General features: G+C 41.6%; 1 protein-coding gene and 1 long non-coding RNA gene across 12 annotated transcripts in view; both read right to left on the minus strand.

Annotated features, from left to right (window-relative positions):
- Positions 1–15,304, minus strand: part of scrib (scribble planar cell polarity protein) — a 98,858-nt gene that overhangs the window by 59,603 nt on the left and 23,951 nt on the right. The gene's annotated exons all lie outside the window — the stretch shown is intronic.
- On the minus strand, positions 7,997–8,609 carry LOC135518551 (uncharacterized). The gene is made up of 3 exons (XR_010452167.1): positions 8,562–8,609; positions 8,401–8,478; positions 7,997–8,232 (listed from the first exon to the last, which is right to left on the minus strand). It is a non-coding gene; the product is annotated as an uncharacterized LOC135518551 (long non-coding RNA).

The raw sequence follows: 15,304 nt of genomic DNA on the forward strand, positions 1-15,304 counted from the left end.
GCAAAAGATGGTATTTCAAACACAAAATATACGTTCAAGCAAAACTGATATCGTAACTTCTAATTCTCTTAAAGCTTAAATATGTAACTTTTTGGGTGACCCAACCAAATTCATATAGAAACGTAGTTATAGATCTGTCACTCATTGAAAGTCTAAGAGGTAGTTCTGTTGTACGTGCTCTATTTCTATGCTTTTCGTTTTCAAGTTTCGATCTTGCGTCTTTTACTTTGTTGTATTTTCAGCTGTTTTTGAAGCTGGTGTGCAAGATCTTTGGTTATTGAAAATATATTTCACAGCGAGATAGTACAATGATCCTGTACATTATGCAGTACATTGCTTGTTTTGTCAAACTGAAATTAGCCTAACTATTTCAACGATCGCAGAGCGATTTCTGCATTTTGCACCTTTTCTGTAAAACTTCGATGTAGGACACAAAATAAAATAGCCTGTCTTCTAGGGCAACAAGTAATGACCGAAGAGAAGCTGCATGTATCTACACTGAAAGATCTAAAACTCTAAATATAAAAAAAGGTGTTGGTCCCATGTTTCATGAGCTGAAATAAGAGCCAAACTGTTCCATACGCACAAAACACTTATTTCTCAAAAAAATGTGCACAAATTTGTTTACATACGTTAGTGGACATTTCTCCGTTGCCAGGATAATCCATCCACCTGACAGGTGTGGCATATCAAGAAGCTGATTACACAGCATGATCATTACACAGGTACACCTTGTGCTGGGGGACAATAAAAGGCCACTAAAATGTGCAGTTGTGTCACACAACGCCACACATGTCTCAAGTTGAGGGAGTGTGCAACTGGCATGATGACTGCAGGAGTGTCCACCAGAGCTGTGACTAGAGAATTGACTGTTAATTTCTCTACCATAACCCACCTCCAATGTTGTTTTAGAGAATTTGGCAGAACGTCCAGCCGGCCTCACAAATGCAGAGCACCTGTAACCACACCAGCCAAGGACCTCCACACCCGGCGTTTTAGGAGGGGTTCTAAAAGACACTCAGTTGTTGCTGCTATGCAACTTTCATAAGACCTAAAAGACACCCACCATGAGTGCCCACTAAATTTGCCCACTAAGAACAAACAAAAGAAAAACCCAAACGTTGGACCGGAAGGTAGCCTAGTGGTTAGAGCGTTGGACTTGTAACAGAAAGGTTACAAGATTGAATCCCCGAGCTGACAAGGTAAAAATCCGTCGTTCTGCCCCTGAACAGGGCAGTTTACCCAGTGTTCCAAGGCCGTCATTGAAAATAAGAATTTCTTCTTAACTGACTTGCCTAGTTAAATAAAAATGTCAAATAAAATGAGCCAGGAAGCAAACAAAAGTGGAGCAAAAAAAAAAAAAAAGGAAATCAGAAAGGACCATTTTTCTACAAATGAAATATGGAGATCGATATGGAGATACAACTAAATATATCAAGACAACTGGAGCACTGGGCCAAAGCAGGTGAAATTCCTTCCCACTAATGAGATGGCAACCAGCACAGGTTTAACACGAGGTGACACCAAACGGTACGTGCTGAAGTCCAACCTCAAAACATAAAATGGAAAAACCAAAGCCTGTAACAACCGTCTCAGGGAAGCTCACCTGCGTGCTCGTCGTCCTCACCAGGGTCTTGACCTGACTACAGTTCGGCATCGTAACCGATTTTCAGTGTGCAAATGCTCATCTTTCATGGCCACTGGCACGCTGGAGAAGTGTGCTCTTCACGGATGAATCTGCAGATGGCAGACCGCTTGTATGGTGTGTGGGAGAGCGGTTTGCTGATATCAAGGCTACGGCATGGGCAGGAATAAGCTATGGACAATGAACACAATTGCATTTTATTGATTGCAATTTGAATGCAGAGATATGTTGACAAGGTCCTGAAGCCCATTGTCTGGCCATTCATGTTTCAGCATAATGATAATGAACAGCCCCATGTCGCAAGAATCTGTACACAATTTCTGGAAGCTGAAAATGTCCCAGATCCACCAAGGGCTGCATACCCACCAGACACGTCACCCTTTGAGGTGCTCTGGCTCGACGTGTACAACAGCATGTTCCAGTTTCCACCAATACCCAGAAACGTCACACAGCCATTGAAGGGGGGTGGGACAACATTCCACAGGTCACAATAAACATCCTGATCAACTATGCGACGCAGATGGGGTCGCGCTGCATGAGACAAATGGTGGTCACACCAGATACGGACCGACTTTCACACCACTACTTTTAATTTTCAAAGGTATCTGTGACCAACAGATGCATCTGTATTTGCAGTCATGTGAAATCCTTAGATTAGGGCCAAATACATTAATTTCAATTGACTGATTTCCTTATATGAACTGTAACTCCGTAAAATCCTTGACATTGCTGCATGTTGCGTTAATTTCTGTTCAGTGTAATTAGACAAGTTGACTAAGAAATAGCCGACCAAAATGTTGGAAGTCACAAGCAGAGACACGGGCCTATCTAAATAAGATGCTGCACCCCCGTCAAAAACTCCGTTCCGGCATCTGACTGTAAAGCGCATTTTCTATATTTAAGAATTAGGGTCAGGTGCAGGACTCAAGATTTTCACATACTGTATAGTCGGGTTATGAGCAATTGTGGGCAAATAAACAGCTGCCCCACACATCACTAGTGAGGGTGTGTGTGTGTGTGTGTGTGTTAAGTCTCCACAATTAATCACATTTTAATTGACATTGCGATATTGACATATAGGGAATATATAGACATTTTTACAGTGCCTTCAGAAAGTATCAGACCCCTTAACCTTTTCCACAATGTTACAGCCCGATTCTAATCTACACACAATACCCCATAATGACAAAGCAAAAAGAGGTTTTTAGAAATGTTTTATTTACTAAAAACAAAAAGCCTTATTTACGTTTTGCTATGGCACTTGAAATGGAGCTCAGATGCATCCGGTTTCCATTGAATATCCATGAGATGTATTTACAACTTGGAGTCCACCTGTGTTAAATTTAATTGATTGGACATAATTTGGAAAAGGCACACCAGTCTATATATAAAAAAAAAAAAAAATGTCCCACAGTTGTCAGAGCAAGGAAGGAATTGTCCGTAGAGCTCCGAGACAGGATTATGTAGAACCTGACTAACAGGTGTCTGTATAAAGCCTTGCTAGTCTTGTTTCAAATTTATTTTTACTGTTGTTTTATTTCTTTATACACACACACACACACACACCTTTTCCCCCGCACCATTGGTTAGAGCCTGTAAGTAAGCATTTCACTGTAAGGTTTACACCTGTTGTATTTGGTGCACGTGACAATTAAACTTTGATTTGATGTCGAGGCACAGATCTTGGTTAGGGTACCAAAAAAATGTCTGCAGCATTGAAGGTCCCCAAGAACACAGTGTCCTCAATCAATCATTCATAAATGGAAGAAGTTTGGAATCACCAAGACTGTTACTAGAGCTGTCGGCCCTGTCAAACGGGGGAGAAGGGCATTGGTCAGGGAGGTGACCAAGAACCCGATGGTCACTGACCGAGCTCCTCTGTGGAGATGGGAGAACCTTCCAGAAGGACAACCTTCTCTGCAGCATTCCACTCATCAGGCCTTTATGGCTATAGTGGTCAAACAGAAGCCACTCCTTTGTGAAAGGGACATGGACTGGCCGCTTGGAGTTTGCCAAAAGGCACCTAAAGACTCTGGTCATAACAAGATCAGACAAGATTATCTGGTCTGATGAAACCAAGATTGAACCGTTGCACTTTAAGATGTCTCACCCCAAACCAGTCTCCCCCACACTACTGCTCACTATCGACACAACCCAGAATCCAGCAGAACTAGGTCACGATAGGTGGGGAGGGGTGACGACTCATGACTGTAACCAATAAGCACACCCCTGCTTTTGTCACATTCTCAATGGCCTTGGAGACAGACGATTTCCCAGTGCTCATGTTCAGAGATAAAGAATCAATAAAAAGTGTCTCTGCGTGTACTGTGTGTGATGTGTGAGCGCGAGATAGGTATGACCAAAACTATCTGCATCTAAAATGTGTGTAGGCACAAAGCCTCATTGTTTATCCAGGTTGCAGCGGCCCCACTCACAGGCTCATGTGCCTGAGCGTCAGTAGCTTCATGGCAGACTCCGCATTCCCAGGCTCCTTGCCTGCCTCCCTTCTCCCAGATACACAGCCTGCTGAGATACAGCCTCACTCAGCAGGTTACACACCAGTTTAGACAAACATTGAGGAATGCGCCCCGACTACACCGGGGAGTCACCGATCCTAACCCCACTGATACCACGCTGCTGACACGCACAAAGTTTTAGTGGGAGGACAAAGCAAAGAATCTGCAAATTTACCATATTATCATGCCTGAAAAGCACAAGACGATCACAACCGGGGAGCATTAGGACACTGACATCGCTGGTGAGGCTGTCCAAATTCCATATCTTTGTTCTGATGGTGAGAAAGATGCATCATTCCCTGTCAAACTGGCTCAGATGGCTGAGCAGGTGCAGTCATATCAGTGTGGTGTTAAAAGCAGAACAGAGCAGTAGATGAGCCAGAGGCAGGACTGTTTCAAACAGGGCCATGGCACTTCTGGTTCCCCCGGAGAAACATACTTGACCTATATCGCGAGCTGGATTTTTCATCAAATGGAAGCTGAAATGTAACAGTACATACCATCAAAGAGTAGGCCTACTTTCATTGTATCCATGACAATAATTTACAGATACTGCCCTTGTGTTGGCATGTGGCAAATGGACAAACTTAATTAACATTTAAAAAAAATTAAAAAGCTTTTTTGGGGGGGGGGGGTGTGTTCTATTAAAACAATAAAAAAATATTTACATTTGTTTGTCAATTTTACAATGCAGAATGGTCCTATTACATACAGTGCCTAAAGAAAGCACACACACCCCTTGACTTATTCCAGTTACAGCCTAAATTCAAAATGAATTAAATAGATGCCATCACCTCACCCATCGACACACAAAACCCCATAATGACGAAGTGAAAACATTTGAGATTTTTTTTTAACGAAATCTCATTTACATAAGTAATCGCACCCGAGTCAATACACGTTAGAATCCCCTTACCCGAGTCTTTCTGCGTAAATTCTGCACACCTGGATTGTATAATATTTGCACATTATTTTTTAAAGCCTTTTAAATTAGTTGTTGATCATTGCTAGACAGCCATTTAAGTTTTGCCATAGATCAGGGTTCCTCAACTGGTGGCCCACAGGCTAAATTTGTCCCGCGGGTGTTTTTTTTTTTTAATTTTTTTTTTTTTTTAAGTAGGCAAGTCAGTTGAGAACAAATTCTTATTTTCAATGACGGCCTAGGAACAGTGTGTTAACTGCCTTGTTCAGGGGCAGAACGACGGATTTTTACCTTGTCAGCTCGCGGATTCGATCTTGCAAACTTCCGGTTACTAGTCCAACGCTCTAACCACTAGGCTACCTGCCGCACTTGGCACCCCAATTTTAAGCAAATCAAAAAAAACAATATACATTTTTAATAAATCGGCTTGGGGATGAATCTAGTTGATGATCCCCGCCATAGATTTTCATGCCGATTTAAGTCAAAACTAACTAGGCCACTCAGGATCATTCAATGTCATCTTGGTAAGCAACTCCAGTGTATATCTGGCCTTGTGTTTTAAGTTACAAGTCCTGCTGAAAGGTGAATTTCTATCCCAGTGTGTTGGAAAGCAGTCTGAAATAGGTTTAGAATCGTCTGTGCAGTTTCCATCCTAAAAAAAAATATAAAAAAAACTCCCATATGAAGAGTGGTACTCAGTAATGGGTTATATTGAATTTGCCCCTACCATTGTGTATTCAAAACAACTTAATTTCTTTGCCACATTTTTTGCAGTTTTGCTTTAGTGCTTTATCCCAGAGCAATTTCCTTCCTCTACGGCAAATGCGTTAGGAAGGATGCGTGTATCTTTGTAGTGACTGGGTATATTGACGCCATCCAAAGTGTAATTAATACCATCACCATGCTCAAAGGGATATTTCTGTCTTATTTTTACCCATCTACAAATAGGTTTCCTTAGCGAAGCACCGGAAAACCTCCCTGGTCTTTGTGGTTGAATCCGTTTGAAATTCACTGGGCGACTGACCTTACATGACTACCTCATACGTACAATCGTCGGGTACAGAGCTGAGGTAGTCATAAAAAAACAAATCATGTTTAATGCTATTGCATAGAGTGACGTGCAAGAGACAATTACTAGGCAATTAGCAGGAATGCCTACTCACAATTGGTCAAACAAAATCACGATGCACACTGATGTCATCATTGGAAACACGTATCTTCAGCCATAGTTTTTACTACAAAACATAGCAATGCACCATATTCACATATGTTGATGTTGGGGTGGTGCTGGAGATTAATATGAAGTTGAAAAAGTTTTACGTTTCCCACATGTTTACTTAACTTATTTAGGCTTGTCATAACTAAGCGGTTGAATACTTGACTCAAGACAAAAAAACAATTCAGCTTTATTTTTTATTAATTTGTTAAATTTCTAAAAACAATTACACTTTTATATTATGGGGTATTGTGTGTAGGCCAGTGACAATCTCAACGGAATGTGCAAACAAAATGTGGATTAAGTCTAGGGGTGTGAATACTTTCTAAAAGCACTATGGATGACCTCTAGGGCCGGGGAATGAAGTTATATGTATCGCGACCCTTCACAGACAGAACTCAGCTACAGTAAAATGTCAAAAGCGACAATTGATAACCTTTCAGACAATTAAAATGAGTGCAGGACCAGAAGAGTCTGTACCTTTTCAGACAGCAGAACTCTGCTCCGGCATAGAATGTTCTGTATTGTTTCCCTGAAAATGTTGCTGATTGATGTGCTGCCGTGTTTTTTTTCTGGTATGGTAGCTAGATGGGTTTTATTTTCCTAGATGTCTTGGTAAGTCACAGAATTTAATTAACTTTAAAGTACTTTTTTTTTAGGACAAGAGTCCCGCTTCAGAAGCAGCATTCCTTTACAGACAAGTAAAATGCCTGTTCATATCTCCAGAGGTAGAGTGTCAGCACTTAAAAAGCAGTAGCGTAGCCTAACGGACAAACATGCCGCAGCAGAGGGGCATTCAAGGGGCCAAATTCCATTACACCTGAAACGGGTAATCGATACAAGCTACCGGTGGCCTTCTGTAATTTCATATTGTGAGACAAAAACACCAACCCACTCAGCAACAAAGAGTACCCAGTGCGCTCACAAGACAGGCCCGAAAATAACCGTGTCGCACAAATGTCGGTGCCATGAATAGGCTAGGATATTCTACACACACACACACACACCAGCCTGAAGACTGAAACCACACTTGCATCATTAGCAAAGAAAAAGTGGAGGTAGGCCAGTGTGAGGAGGGGCATGCAGAACCGTGCTCAGAAATCTTGGTAATCTGCATTGGGAAATGTCTTGTCTTGTATGCCTGGAAAATTCACCAGTCGCCTGAAGTTGGCCTCTTCCTCTCTGGTTTTATTTAAATTACACAACTTTCCCCAGGCCATTATAGCCTACACAGAAAACAATGTGTTAACTGCACTGTGATTCTAATTATGTGGGGGCTGTTTTCTGTTTATGGATTTTTCTTAATGTTGATCCAACTTCGTTTAAATGTTTAAAATGGTCACACCCGCTTCCTAGGAATTCCAAACGAAACGTTCCTCTTTTCAGTAACTGGTTTAAACACAGGAGCAGACAAGCAGCAGGGCCCTCAACAAAGCATGCCACCCGCAGCTAGAAATTCCCAAATTTGTCATAACATTGCCTGGGAATTGGCATGGGGGGGGGGGGATCTGCTGAATTGAAAAATCAACAGGCCTGCTTTGCACAGACCAGAGCTTACTAACATCTGTCAGTTGTGCCTCCAAAGCTGGATTAAACTGCTGTGAGTTGGGTTTTATCTCTCACCGTAGCAACAGACTGATGAGTCATGGGAGGGTCAAACCCAGGGGCTGAAAGGCCTTCACCTTTTATTTTTTAAATTCATTTCACCCATATAAGGGATGCAGCTTGTCTTTACTACCATGGCATAACACATGTTGGCATGCATTGCCCTAAAAATTAAAATGCACACAGGGAAGGCACACATTCAGATCAAGAGGGAAACAAAATCCACCATTGTAGTAGAACAAAAAAAAGCAGGAGCGTTTCTAAGTCATCCCCATAAGCAGTGGCAGTTCTAGCTTGTATGGCTCCATGGGTGAAACTCCCCTTCAGCCTTTTGGAAACACACAAATAAATAACAACATTTAAAACTATATACAAAAATAATGACTAATATTTATAAAAAATATATTTTAAAAAATCAGTAACAAACACAAATCGAAACAAATTGTAGTATATAAATACAGAAGAGAATCAAATTATTACACTATTAATTTATTACCTTGTCAGCTCAGTGATTCGAATCCAGCAAACTTTCAGTTACTGGCTCAACGCTCTAACCACTAGGCTACCCGCCGCACTAAACATAAGACACCAAACACTAAATTTATCACAAAAGATACAAAATATCAGCATAATAGACATCTTTAAGTAGCTGCATACCTTTATCTTTTGCGTGTTTCTCTTCTTTCCTCTAAACTGATGGCTTAGACCTTATCTGTTTGTGTTGATTTGGCACTCGAGCATCAATACATTACCCATCCCCCAACACTGTCAACCAAGAATCAACTAATTCACCTTGGTGGTGTGCAGACTGGTTTTATATTATAATTAAACTATTTCGCACAAACCAGAAAAAAAATGCAACAATATGCCTGAATATATAGTTTCACACAGTTTTATGAATGAATTGTGAATTATTTGGTAGCATTTCATAGTGACTGATTTTACTAATTGCATTAGTACTGCACATAGTTAGAGGCGCGATATTTGATAGATTCCCCCGCTCCCCCTACCTCAGGCATTCAGTGGGGAGATATGAGGTCAACCGACCCCCGCCCCATCTCGTACTTCTGAGTGGGAGACCTTCAAAGGCAGTAGCCTACCTGGCTTACAAACTAGAATCAGGGTGCTCACTCCGACAAGGTTAATTGACTCACAGGCCCACATGTTGACATGATATCATTGAGGTGCAAATAAGCGCTAGAAAACCGGTTTCGCAAATGTCGCCATTTAAATTTTTAGTGCGGGTGCCCCGTGCTGCCCCTGGCAAGATGCCTCCCTGGGCGGCTGCCCATGTCACCCATAACTACTGCCCATAAGCCAAGGAGGCTAGTCCACAGAGATCAGAAACACTGCCATGTCCCCATAAAAAAACCTGCTCCAGATTTAGACACCTTTGAGCACAAGTACAAACTCAGGCTTGCATCTCATCCCATAGGAGCTCCTATGGAAGGGATCAACTATACCTAAAAATATAAAACGCAACAACTTCAAACATTTTGCTGATTTAGTTTATATAAAGGAAATCTGTCAATTGTAAAAAAAAATTAGGCCCTAATCTACGCATTTCACATGACTGGGAAGGTTCACAGCGAAGGATGACAGACAATCAAAATGAGTTTCCCCCACAAAGGTTCTTTATGAAAGACAGAAATACTTCTGTTTCATAAGCTGTCTGGGTCGCTGGTCTCAGATGATCCCGCTGGTGAAGAAGCTGCATGAGGTGGTCCTGGGCTTGCGTGGTTACACATGGTAGGAGGTTGCAAGGCCGGGCGGACGTACTCTGAAAACCGCTCTGGTGGATATTCCTTCAGTCAGCATATCAAAACTTGAGGCATCTGTGGCATTGTGTTGCATGACAAAAGGGTCTTGTCCCCAGCACAAGGTGCACCTGTGTAATGGTCATGCTGCTGAATCAGTTTCTTGATATGCCAAACCTGTAAGGTGGATGGATTACTTTAAAGTATAAAATGCTCACTAACTGGGATGTAAACAAATTAGTGCACAAAATTTGAGCGAAATAAATTTTGCAATAATGGAACATATGGGATCTTTCTTTTTTGTACTTTTATTGCTTACATTTGTATATGATCACGTGGCTATTATGTGAGGAAACACTTGGGAACAGATTTCCCAAATTAAAATCATGGAGTAGATTTTCTGGTGTCCAAATAACCCCCCGTGACAGGCCACCAGTTGGGGAACCTTATGGGATTGGCGCAGGTAAGGCCTGGGTGAATGTTGTGTTCAGACCATAGAAAGACTAGAGAGCCCATTGATCTAGACAAAGGCCTCGTGTGACCGCATGGGCAGTGTGCCACTGAGGGTCATCTCCATTTGAAAGTAGTCAATTTCTTCTCTATCCAGCTCTATGATTCAGAGCCAGACTCAAAATGTTGATACTAGGAAACCACGGCGCACACAGCAACACTGCATGGCTGGCTGAGAGTGAACAGCACTGTGGGAAGGGTTGGCGATTTCTAGATATACTGGGTAAACATAACTCCCAGCTCACTGAATCCCCAGGAAGGTCCCCATTAATGTAACATCTCCCTGGAGACCAGCGTTTGGATAGGAGTGAAGGAAGAGATGCAGCCAGCAACATCTGTGATTGGACTGAGATCTGACAGACTATGGCTTAAAAAGGGGGTCTGATGGACTATATCTTAAACTGAGGGTATGACTGAGTATGGATGGATGACTCTTTCCTCCAGTATGACCAAGCTTATCTAGGGCATAAGATAACATGCAGCTGCTTGTATGAAAGTGGAACCCATTACTAGCTAGTCTATGCACATATGCTAGGTAAAGCTCTGACCCTTATTTGCATACTTACAGTGCATTCGGAAAGTATTCAGACCCCTCAACTTTTTCCACATTGTTACGTTACAGCCTTACTCTAAAATGTATTGAAAAATATATACAATTCCTCTATCTACACACAATACCTCATAATGAAAAAGTAAACGGGTTTAGGCATTTTTTGGATTAAAAAACAACAACATTTTTTTCATAAGTATTCAGATCTTTTGCTATGAGACTCGACATTTAGGTCAGGAGCATTGTTTCCATTGATCATCCTTCAGATGTTTCTACAAATTGATTGGAGTCCACCTGTGGCAAGTTCAATTAATAGTTGTTTTTTTATTTATTTATTTATTTGCAACATTTTCTTAAAACCCGTTTTTGCTTTGTCATTATAGGGTATTGTGTGTAGATTGATGATGGAAACAAAAAAACAATTTAAATCACTTTAAGACTAAGGCTGTAAAAGGAACAAAAATGTGGAAAAAGTCAAGGGTCTGAACACTTTCCAAATACACTGTATGTGATTGTGAATTGACCCCTTCGTAGATGGGTGAGGCCAGAGCAAAATTAGGTCTATGAAACAATGTAACGCCATTGAGTAAAGGTAGTAACACTGACAGCACAGTGGTGGTTCAACTAAGGATGAAGTGAAATCCCATTAATTGCTATTATGAAGACGATATAATTACAGGAGTAGTGGCTCCACACCCCTCAGGAGCAGATCACTGCCAGGCAAGGCTTACGTCATCCCACTCCAGTGTGTCTGTGTGTGGGTCAGGGTTTGGCTCAGTTTTGAAATTGACTCCCATTCAACTCATGAGTTGAACAAACCCCAGGAGGATGTAGAATTTGAGTGACCGGACATAGAATTTAATTATGTGCAATTCAAAGAAATTCAACTCACAAGTTTCATTGAATCTGACAGGTCAAACATCAAGCTGCATCACTTTCCTCTGGAAACAATGCTCATATACTCTTAACCTTAGTGCTTAGAATACACAATTATACAGAGCATTCAGAAAGTATTCAGACCCTTTCCCCACATTGTTAAGTTACAGCCCGCTTCTAAAATTGGATTAAATAAAAAAATCCTTGCAAACTACACACAATACCCCAATGACGGGTAAAAATAAGTTTAGAAAATGTTAATAAAAAATAAAACAAACCATTTACATAAGTATTCAGACCCTTTGCTATAAGTTTCGAAATTGAGCTCAGGTGCATCCTGTTTCCAGTGATGAATTTGTAGAAACATCAAGGATGATTGGAGTCCACTTCTGGTAAATTCAATTGATTGGACATGATTTGGAAAGGCAAACAACTGTCTCTATCAGGTCCGACAGTTGACAGTGCGTCAGAGCAAAAACCAAGCCATGAGGTCAAAGGAATCGTCTGTAGAACTTCGAAACAGGATTGCGTTGAGGAACGACACCGAAAAATGTCTGCACCATTAAAGGTCCCCAAGAACACAGTGGCCTCCATTCTTAAGTGAAAGAAGTTTGGAACCACCAAGACTCTTCCTAGAGCTGGCCACCCGGCCAAACTGAGCAATCGGGGCAGAAATCCGCAATCAATCTGACAGAGCTCCTCTGTGGAGATGGGAGAACCTTCCAGAAGGACAAACATTTCTGCAGCATTCCACCAATCAGGCCTTCCTAGTAGAGTGACCAGATGGAAGGCACTCCTCAGGAAAAGGCATATGACAGCCCGCTTGGTTTGCCAAAAGGCACCAAAAGACTCAAATCATGAGAAACAAGATTCTCTGGTCTGATGAAACCAAGATTGAACTCTTTGGCCTAAAAGCTAAGCGTCACTTCTAGAGGAAACCTGGCACCATCCCTACGGTGAAGCATGGTGGTGGCAGCGTCATGCTGTGGGGATGGTTTTTAGCAGAAGGAACTGGGAGAATAGTCAGGATCGAGGGAAAGATGAACAGAGCAAAGTACAGAGAGATCCTTGAAGAAACCTGCTCCAGAGTGCTCAGGACCTCAGACTGCGGTGAAGGTTCACCTTCCAACCAGACAATGACCCTAAGCACACAGCCAAGACCACGCAGTTGTGGCTTCGGGACAAGTCTCTGAATGTCCTGGAGTGGCCCAGGCAGAGGCCGGACTTGAACCTGATCTAACATCTCTGGAGAAACCTGAAAATAGCTGCTTAGCAACTCCACATCCAACCTGACAGAGCTTGAGAGGATCTGTGGAGAGGAAAAAAAAAAAAGGGGAGAAACTCCCCAAATACAGGTGTGCCAAGATTGTAGCGTCATACCCAAGAAGACTCAAGGCTGTAATTGCTGCAAAAGGTGCTTCAGTGTACCGAGTAAAGGGTCTGAATACTTATGTAAATGTGTATTTAAGTTCTTAATCAATTCTACGAACCTGTTTTTGCCTATTCATTGATAGACATAAGTCGCTGGAAATCCATTTTACTGTTCATACTTACCGTTCCATAGGTTAATTTGCATAATTTTGTAGAATTAAATTGGCAGGTGTACTGTATATTTGTTATGCAGCTTATTTATCACACTCAGCAATCTGCCAGACAGCGGAAGAGCAGCAGCTGCATGTTGTGGTGATTTCAAGACAACTGGGAACTCTGAAAAATACGAGGTCAAATCATGGCGTCAGTGATCTTCAGGTCAGATGACCGTTCTAAAATGTTTTCCCCCAGTCGGAGAAAACAAATTTGTGCACAACATTTGAGAAAAATAAGCTGTGTGTTTGGACAATTTCTTTTATTTCTGCTCATGGGACCAACACTTTACATGTCGCGTTTACATATTTTTAAAATTTGATTATAGAGTAGAAGAGACATTTGAATGTCATTCAATTCAATTGTATTTCCTGTAATTACAATTCTGGATCCTATTTACTACAATTTAAATTCAAGAAATGAATTGGAATTTATGAGGCTCTCAATTCAATTGACTAACCCTGGTGTGCGTGTTTAGTCTAATGAAGTCATACTGTAACCTCCAGGCAGCGATGCAGACACACGTCCTTGACCTCTCAAGTTCCAACACCCCAGTAATTCAGCTGTGACACACTACTCTGCCACGCCACCGTGCCCGTCTCCCCATCTGCCACGCCACCCTGTCTGCGTGGCTCCTGCAGAATACCTCTGGTACTGCCCAGTGATGATTTTAGCATGTCAATCTTGGTGGGGTAAACACAACTATATTTTTTAATGCATGCCAGCAAAGCCACTACACAACATTGTATTATGCCTACGTGGTTTAAAAGGGAAGGAAAATACCATCACTGGTATCCACTTTTACAGACGATATAACGACACAGAGCGCATTGCGCAAACAAAACAACCTTCACAATATCAACTGGAATTACTTGGGTCTATTACTTTAAAATACTTGAATGGGAAGACATGGTTACAGACCCAACAACATATAGTATCCCCTCCTCGTGAAAAGCACAAGCTAATTATAAGACAACGTAAGCAAAACAATGAAATCATTCCAACATTGCTTAACATGCGGAATAAGCTACTAACGAGACAGACCTATATAAAGAAATAACAATTGAGATGTACAAACTATTACATAAGCGAACCATGACCGGATAAGATGCAAGCCGTAATTTTGATTAAGACATTAATGAGCAAGTAGTCAATATAACTATTTGCTCAGCACTTTTGAAACGGACAGCGACAGAATTCAGAACATGGTTCATTCTTACAGTATTCTCCCTGTACACCAAGTCAGAACCGCAGGATAGATAACAAGGGTATATAAGCAGACAATGAAAGCTCTTACAATATTCAACGATAACATCTCTAAAACAAGCAATAGGCTACATTAGCACCAACAAGTCAGAACAAGTTCTGAGGGGAGAGGGACCAAATTATTAAGGTAAGACACATGGGTTACTAACAACTTACTGCACAACATACACGTAGTATTACTTTCTTAGCTACAGTATACATATATTTATGCAGCAGTATACAAGATCGTTGTTGTGCTCACTTGAACGTGGCATGATGCTCCTTCTTGTGGGCAAACTTGCCATCAAAGTCGGGCATTCTCTGGATTTATGGTGCTTTCCAGACAACTAGGAACGAAAAGAAGAAAACAAAGCGCGGGGTCGAATGGTTGATCTTCAGGTTGGCGCTCTAGAAAGAGGCCAGAGTTCCCGACTTGGAATTCCCAGTTGCATGACCATTCAAAATGTATTTTCCCAGTCCAAGCTCATTTAAGAATTCCCACTTGTCTTGACCGCACTGAAGTCAGATTTCCCAGTTTTCACTTGTGAACGCAGCAGAAGTCATGCTGGATTGACAGTATGGCCAATGTATTCAACCTTTTTTGGCCCATGGTGTTGCATGTGTAGGTTTATAATTTTAAGCTTGGAAAAGAGACCCTTTCAGGCTGATGTTTTAAATCCTTAAACCCAGACCACACACACACAAACCCTCAATCTCCACCAAATACCAAGCAAGACAGTGAATGCTTTGCAGCCACTGATACTTTCCATAACACTCATTGCTGAATTTGCAATTTGTAATGCTTATGTCCAATGACCACCGATATGTCTAACCTATCATTTCTCTTCATATGACAAGGCCTGAAAAGGATTTGCCAG

Source organism: Oncorhynchus masou, chromosome 28 (assembly GCF_036934945.1).
Source record: "Oncorhynchus masou masou isolate Uvic2021 chromosome 28, UVic_Omas_1.1, whole genome shotgun sequence".
NCBI classification, from domain to species: domain Eukaryota; kingdom Metazoa; phylum Chordata; class Actinopteri; order Salmoniformes; family Salmonidae; genus Oncorhynchus; species Oncorhynchus masou.